We start from the raw sequence: 7220 nt of genomic DNA, 5'->3' as shown, positions 1-7220 counted from the left end.
CTGCCTTTAAATAAACAATGATAATTACACCTTTAGAATAATGCAGCACTGAAATAAAGACGAATGCCATCAAGTAAATCACATGATAAATTAATTTAGATTCTAGGTTAGTTCCTTAGAAACCGCCGGCAGCGTTTTAGCCCGCCTAGCGGTACTTTTTAGTACCGTTTTGTACTGTATCTTTTGTTTAAATCAAATAAATATTTGTATGAATTTGAATAAACAGTTTTTAAACAAATGCATTGTTTAAAAAAATCAATTTTTTATTTAAATTAAACAAATTGTAATAAACAAATTATTTGTTTCAATCAATCAGGCAAATAGTTTCCATTCTTTAAAATTAAATAAACCTTTTTTTATTTGAAGCAAAAAATATGTTTGATTCTATTATATGAATTCAAACAAACATTCTTCTGAGTTTATTCAAATTTCGCATTTTAGCCCCCATAAAACAAGGTTGTAAATATAAAATCAATAAATCATGAAACAATAAAATATTGAATTCCATTTTCCGTAAAATATTATTCTCACGTATTACGTGATATTTTTAAAAACAGATGTAGTTGTGCTATACGCATAGCCCAGCTCGTGACAATTTTACGTAACTATAGATCAGACTTGAGGCATCAATGCATGTAATATTTTAAGGTATGTACCTATAGGTAGGTAGCTGAATTTCCAACCGAAGGCATGTATCTTCAACTAGAACTGCTGGCCCCTGAAATTTCTCAGGGGAGCGGGGCCAGAACGTTGCAGCATTCGTTTAGGAAGGGCCGCAGTGGGCGACTGCGCCGTCAAGTATATTGCGCAATAACATGCATTCCAATTGGAAACGGTTCAGGCGTTTAGAGCCCCCCGAATTCAGGCAAAGGCAACCCCCGGCACTGGACTGAAAGCGGGAGTTTGGTGTAGTTCAAATATCAGACAAAACAAATGAATTCCCAATGAAAAATTGAATAGTTTATTTTTAAATAACAACTATTAATCCTCGACCAACAATATAGTAGTTAAGTTTTTAGTTAAAAAAATTATTTGCCAACCAAAAAAATGCGATATTACAACATCATAATTCAATCTTCAAGCAATATAATCATTTTTTATGAAAGTAGTTCAGTTTTTAACCAAAGAGTTGAAATTTCAAGTAAAAAAGATTGTCCATGAAAAATTTAATATTTTAATTATTAACTGAAAACGAATTATTTTCAGTAAACGGACAAACAGAGGACAAAAGAGGAATTATTTCAAAACGTTATAAAAAAGGGAATAGGAGAAAGAGTGTAGAGTCTGTATTTAGATGCTTTACTTGCAAAATAAAATCAGTAATTTTTATTTTTTCAAGTCTTTCATAACATTATGACTCACGTTTATATTTTCCAAGTGTGATGCTCCATTCTGCGTCAACTCCCTCCCTTCGCGCGACAACTAGTCACTAAACTTGTTATCCGTCCCCTGAAAGTATGACGTATATTTTTAACGGTCCCTTATTAGAATTTGAACAGATTTGTACTATTTAAAAAAGAATTATAATTATTTTTGAAATATGAGAGATATTTGCACAAGATGGATGCTTATATTTACGATTTTAAATCAGCTATGAATTTCATACCATAAAGTGCACAGTTGAATATCGTAGGTATAAATCTATAAGGAAATGACTTGCTCGAGCGTTTACGAACGGCAGTTACAAAGTTGGAGATTAATTTGTCCCATCTCGTAGAGCAATCTCAGATTTTCCAGCTAGGAATGGTGAAACATGCCCGTAGCTACATGCAGTGTTTCAATGCTAAAACGCATTTACACTCTTAAACTCGTGCTATTGCCTCCATGCGAATTCTGTTCACGTATGAAGTTTGTAAATCCATAATTTTGGTATGGGTCACAAACTATGAGCTATAGGTTCCTCGCTTTTAAACCTGTCGCGGAAATTGAAAAAAACTTGTTTTATTGAAGGCTGCGTATAGTCGTCCCGAATTTCGGGACGACTAGCCTATTTTCACCATTTAGTCCATTTTTCTGAAAAAATGCTAATAGTGCAAATATAGTTGATAAAATATAGTGATTTTCAGTCCTCGAGCCTCGCACTATTTTTCAGCCTTATCATCATTAAACTTTTATTTCAATATGATAGAACACAGTCATTCCTGTTAATCAATTTATACAATATTATCATGAAATAATCTTCGCTCCTGTAACTTATGTAATTACTTTGACTAGTCACAGGGGACTAGTCCCCGCCCCATGAAGTGTTGTAAAAAGGGACAGGGTGTGACCTTACATTATTTCTTTGACCAGTCACAGGGGTGCCTTCCCGCCCCCACGGGGCGTTGGAAAAGGGAGGGGGGTGTAATCTTACATTATTTCTGTGACCAGTTACAGAGGTGCCTTGCCGCCCCTCTTGGGGCATTGGAAAGCGGGTCGGGGATGTGACCTTCAATTATTTCTGTGATCAGGCACAAAGTCGCCTTTCCCCTTATCAGATATTGGAAAGGTTTATGGATGTGACTTAAATTATTTCTAGTAGCAAGTCCTATTTAAAAAATTCTAAACTTTTTACCAAGATAATCCTTATTTTCACCAAAAAAACTAAGGCTTTTGGTGAATTTGTATTAGTAACTGGAATAAATAAAGAACATTATAAAATTTTCACAGTTTTGTCAAGCTTCAAATGAAAAAGTAAGATCCAATCCAAGTGCGTAGAAATCATAGGGAGGTTTCGAACGAACTTGAGACTACGGTTACAGACAGCAAATATATAAATTGATTTCGATGAGTTCGAGCTTAAATGACTACATTTTCTAAAACATAACCTAAGTTTTAGTTTTATTAGTTTCTGAATTTTTTCTCGGGACCCGTGTGGAAAAATTTCGGGGCGCTGGCCAAGCGCTGGCCAGACCGTCTTGTGTCTGGTCAGACGCTGGCCAGACGTGTAACGCTTTTACCACGCCACGGTCTAGATTGGACCGTACAGAAAGAGGAGGGAAAAAAGTATCAGAACTTCACAGATAGTACACTGCCTTTTAAATCAGAATTTCAATATGCTCTAAAAAAATTTCAAGTTAAAATATTCAGTTGTTTATTTTTTATGGCAGTTTTCGTCACTGGGGTAAAAACTTATCCCGGTGTAGCAAGTATGTTATTCTATACATTCGTGGCAAGCAAGGATTAAATTGAAATATTTCAGTTCAAGATTTATCATTTATTCGTTTTTTTGTTGAAAATAAATTTAGTTTACTTTAAGTTCAACTATTATATAAAAATGATCACAAAATAGCAGGCAATTCACGATATTAGCCCTAAGTACGGCCGTCCTACGGACGCCGAGTGATACGCGACAATTAACATAACCTACAAAATCGTTGATCGATATCGATTTTTTATCATGTTTTAACTACTATTACATGGATTCTTTCCTTATTGTGTTGGGTGATTTCAAAGCAGGATATTTTGACTGCTGTGTTGATAACAAAATAGCAGACAATTCACGACATTGGTCATAAGTATGGCCATCATACGGACGCAGAGGGATATGCGACAATTAACACAACATAACATAACATTTTTCTCAAATCATTATTGTCCATCTTCGTTTTTACTAAAAATGTGGCTAGAAATAGATTCAGTACGATGTAAAGACGTATATGAAATCTTCCTCTCTGGTCTTTTGTAGGTTAGGTTGCAATTTAAGAAAGAATCAATTAATCTTATCTCATATAAGTGGATATTATATTGCTCAACAATGATCAAAAAACAGTGTGTATACAAACCTAGACATGTGTCAATCTGACTTCAACACAAAACTTTCCTGCAAACTTTAATATTCTTTTAGGTTTTCCCAATCATTTCTGTCTGCTGAGGATTACACCATACACTGTCACGATAGCACTTCCTATTTTCAACCGAGACCGTCTGAGAGGGGTCCAGCCAGACTGCTTCGATGAATCTTTGAAATTTTTGCAATCGAGTCCGTCTAACAGGGCCAAGGCCAGCACCCTGTCAGACCGTCTTAAGTAGACGGTCTAGATTCGGTCTAGCCAGCCGATCTCTCTACATAAGACGGCCACGAAATTTTTCCACACGGGGACAACTAGCAGTTTTCATAATCTTTGGCTAACTCAAAAGCAGTAAAATTTTAAAAATACATAATTTTCGAGACGACTGAATAAATAGTGAAAATAGGCTAGTCATCCTGTATTTCAGGACGACTAGCCAAATGGTGAGAATAGACTAGTCGTCCCGAATTTCGGAACGACGAGACACTTCGTTTATTGAAACGATCTTCTCCTTTTTGCGATTAAATAAGAGTTGTGGATTTTTGTTTTAATTCATGCTAAGAAAGAAGCAGAGTAGAAAATAGCACTTTGGTAATGCCCCTTCGACATAAATAGTTATCCAACACTTGAATCATTTCTTGTAATCAAGCATATCAGCAGTAATAAAATTCAGTGCGCTTTACTGAACTCAATCAATTTATTTTATCTAATAATAAAACCCAACAAGCGGAATAAGTCATTTATTTTTACGAAGCATTATCTCGAATGGTCCTCCAGAAGAAAAACATTAGCGGCGTCTTTAGGGTGGATGGGAAGAGAAAAGTTGATGGCGCTCATGAATTTTAAAAATAAGGATCCTGCATTGAGATGAAGTTCAGCCATTCAAATTAGCACATCCTCAATGGTTATTCGCTTCCAATTTCTTAATGAAGATCAAAGTGCAGTTTGCAACGTTTGCAAACTCATCGATTTGATTTGAAATTACAAAGCCAAGTATATTCTCATCAATAATATCTCTAAAACTAAGGAATAAATATTCAAAACCTTTGAAAAAATTCTCCTATGTCTAATTCTGATAATTGCATGAAAAGAAGTTTAAAGTCACTAGCCACGCCCATTTGAAACGCCTACTGAAAACACCCACCTGCTGCACCCATTGTTTAACATAATTAATACTGTCCTGCAACACTGCCCACTAGCTATTCTCCCTTTAAAAAAAGGGACTTTCGTGTTTGATTTTTGTAATGATTTTATTACTCCCATCGTTTGTTTCATTTTTTGGCGACTGTCACTGTACAGACCGTTAAGGAACACCTATTGGCAGCGCCCGTTAACTGAGGCACGCGTAGTAACCACCCTCTTATGTAAATCCTCGAAAATTAACCTGCCCACTCAACGAAAATCTGCTAATGAACATCAATATCCCCTGCCAGTGCCACGTTTACCGTAAGATTACACTAACTCCGCTCGCTAGCCACACCCAGTTGCAACGCTTACAGACCACACCCTACAACTGTACCAACTATTCATCATCTTTAATACTGTCCTGCTACATCGGTCGGTTACCACTCCCTTTATTTTCGAAAAGGGACATTCGTAGTTGAATTTTTAAATGAATTTATTTATTCTCCTCGTTTTTTTCTGTCTGCTCACTGACACCAGTCAGCAGCTGATAATCAAATCAATATACCCTTTCATGGCCACGCCCACTAATAAATCATACTTAACTCTGCTCAAAATCCACGCCCCATCCCCTCCCTTGCATTGACGAAAAATTAAAATTTTCCTTCAAAAACGTCTGCAGGTCACATTTTCTAATTGACTAAAATTTTTATGATTTCATATAGACGACGCCGGGGCTGGTAGGGGTTATTTTCATTGCCAAAGGTTATTATTTCTCAGTGATGCAAGTTATTGTCTACAAATTTTAAGAAGCTCCCGTAAGCCATATTTAGACCCAGAAACCTAAATCTGCGTGCCATTCGAAAGAAGACATTTTCCGATCTCTTCTCAGGAAGGAATCTGCAGTAATAATTTTTTATTAAGAACAATTTATATATCTAAGGAAATTAATTCGGGAATTTGAAGCCCCTCGCACTCAAATCCTTTTAGAATTTGTAAAGGAAGATTCTCTCAATCTGGAGATATTCCTTCGGCACCAATACTACGATTTTCTAATTCATTCATTCGTTCATTCATTCAATATAGATTTTGTGAGGCTGCATCCGTATCGGGTCCTCGCGTATTAATATTCATCGCCCGTGATTTATTCTGAACGAGCCCCTAGTACTAACCATACATCAAAACCACCCTCGACTCTGGCCTAGTTCACAATCTTTCCATAACCGGTAATTTTCCTGCCCGAGTGAAAATCTGAATTTTCAAGTATAAAAAAATTACATTCTATGCCCGAATTTGTCAGTTCTAATTTAATAAAAGCATACGTATCTGCAATATTTTCTTATTTTCAAATACCTTCGTTTTAAGCTTTTTGAGAGAGAAGAAATTATTTCCTTGTTGAATTCTAAATATGTTCTCGGGTGACGAAATGTATTTCAACTTGTGCACTCTTAAAGAAAAGATTTAAAAAGAAAGTTACCGTAAGGCTGGGCTAAGCGAGACGTTTTTTTAGATGTTTCTCAATTTATTACAGGCAGGATTTGAAATTGGATGTTAATCCGATCTAAAGAAAGTGATTTAACGCTGTGTTTTGAAAATCTCGCAATCATTGTTGTTGAAAACTTGATCGGCTTTTTATTACGTGCAGTTGTTTTACAATACAGTCAAACCTAGATTTAATGTAAATTTTAGGACTGACCGTGACATTAAATCCAGAGTCTCAGAACTATTTTGACTCTCTCCTGTATTTTCTCTCTCATTTCTCTCTCTTTCTATGAAAAATCATAGAAAACCTTATACGGATTGAGAAAAATTTATGATTTTTAAATAATCTTGGGCGGTTAACATAAAACTTTCAAATTATTTAATAAATTATTGAAAATATTAAATATTCTTTCTGTTAGTGCTTTTCGCTGGAAGTTCGTTTTATTTTTGAAATTACAATATAAGATCATAAAGTTTCGAAGAAGATTTAAAATTGCTAAAATTTGTAGGTTGTGTTGTTGTTTTTTCACCTGAAATTGGTATGTTCAAACAAGTCATCATCAGTATAAATAATTCTTAATAATTTTAGTTTATGTGAGCGTTTTACACCGAAAATGCACATTTTTAATTAGAAATTAATGGATTTCAAAGAATAAAAACCTTAATCGTTTTACCTTTTTCGGTCTTGCGAGCGCTTTTTTAACCTTTTATAGTATTTTAAATAAAAATTCTTATTTTTTACAGGTTTACGAGGGTAGTTCAATAAGTCCTTAGAATGACCAACAGATGGCGCGCGAATCGCTCCAAATCATCTGTTTTCAGTCAGCACCACTCCCGACTAGATAT

At 35.2% G+C, this 7220-nt stretch overlaps 1 protein-coding gene across 1 annotated transcript in view; it reads left to right on the top strand.

The window, feature by feature from the left end:
* The window catches only part of LOC117178914 (protein-tyrosine sulfotransferase), a 221753-nt gene that overhangs the window by 34161 nt on the left and 180372 nt on the right, over window positions 1-7220 (top strand). The gene's annotated exons all lie outside the window — the stretch shown is intronic.

The sequence above is a fragment of the Belonocnema kinseyi genome, chromosome 8 (genome assembly GCF_010883055.1).
Source record: "Belonocnema kinseyi isolate 2016_QV_RU_SX_M_011 chromosome 8, B_treatae_v1, whole genome shotgun sequence".
Classification (NCBI taxonomy): Eukaryota; Metazoa; Arthropoda; class Insecta; order Hymenoptera; family Cynipidae; genus Belonocnema; species Belonocnema kinseyi.
This window is presented reverse-complemented; position numbering and strand designations above follow the sequence as displayed.